General features: G+C 73.0%; 1 protein-coding gene across 2 annotated transcripts in view; it reads left to right on the top strand.

Moving 5' to 3' along the window:
- The window catches only part of H696_05976, a 5,623-nt gene that overhangs the window by 3,286 nt on the left and 1,032 nt on the right, over window positions 1-1,305 (top strand). The gene's annotated exons all lie outside the window — the stretch shown is intronic.

Here is a 1,305-nt window from a genome sequence, read left to right on the forward strand (position 1 = left end):
GAGCAAGTCCGGGCCCCTTCCCCCCTCCCCTCCCCCCCCCCCCTCACCGTCTCATCATGACTCCCAAGCGCCTGATCACCCTGCTGGCCCTGCTGGCCCTGTCCATGTTCATGGTCCTGCCGGGCGCCCTTTCGCAGTGCCCGTGCGCGGCTCGGCGCGCGGCCGCTGCGGCCGCCGCCGCCGCCGCCCCGGTCGACGAGCCGGTGGACGTGCTTGCCGCCACCGCGGCCGCCGCTCAGGCTGGCGAGCCGACCGACGTGCGTCCCGGTGGTCCTTCTCCCCCCCCCCCCCTCCCTCCTTTGCCCCTCCTCGCTACAATCTGCCCGGCAAAGCACTGACCCGCCGCCCCCTCCCGCTGGGCTCCCTGGCTCCGGCACCGCCGGCGCCTCGCGCAGGCCGCCGAGAAGATCGCCGCCCTGGAGAAGGAGCTGGCCGAGCTCAAGGCCGCCAAGGGCGCCTGCCCCTTCGCCAACGGCGAGTGCCCGTTTGCCAAGGGCGAGTGCCCCTTCGCTAAGGGCGGCGCCGCGGCCCCCTCGGCCGGGTGCCCCTTCGCCAAGGGCGGCGAGTGCCCGTTCGCCAAGCGCGGCGGGGCCGCCGCCCCGGCCGGGTGCCCCTACGCCGCGGCCGCCAAGGCCAAGCACGGCATGATGGATGCCGGGTGCCCCTTCGCCGAGCGCTACAACGCCGGCGGCGAGTACGGCCTCCCGGCCCCGGCGGCCAACGTCCGCCAGAAGGCCCCGGGCTTCAATGTGTCGGCCGTCGTCAATGGCGAGATCTCCGAGGTGTCCCTCGCCTCGTACCGGGGTACGCTTTTCGCGGGCCGTGCTCCTTCTTGCTGGGTGCCGGGCTTTTTTTCCCCTCGCTTCGCCGCTGACCGATGCCCTGCCTGCGGCGTCTGCCCCCTGCCCCGTCTCCCCCCCCCCCCCCCCCTACTGCTGCAGGCAAGTATGTCGTCCTGCTCTTCTACCCCCTGGACTTGTGCGTGCCATCCCCCTCCCGCCCCTCTCCCCGCCTGTGCCGACCCCATCCGGCTGACTCCCCGGCCCGCAGCACCTTCGTCTGCCCCACCGAGATCCTGGCCTTCAACGACCGCCTGGCCGAGTTCCACGCCATCAACGCCGAGGTCCTGGCCATCTCCTGCGACTCGGTCTACACCCACCTTGCCTGGACCCAGACCCCGCGCAACAAGGGCGGCCTCGGCGCCGTGCAGATGCCCCTCCTGTCGGACCTCAACCGCGCGGTGTCCCTCAAGTATGACGTCCTCCTCCGCCGCGAGGGCCACCCGCTCCGGTACGCATGTGTCCC

Source organism: Fonticula alba (genome assembly GCF_000388065.1).
Source record: "Fonticula alba strain ATCC 38817 unplaced genomic scaffold supercont2.16, whole genome shotgun sequence".
NCBI classification, from domain to species: Eukaryota; order Rotosphaerida; family Fonticulaceae; genus Fonticula; species Fonticula alba.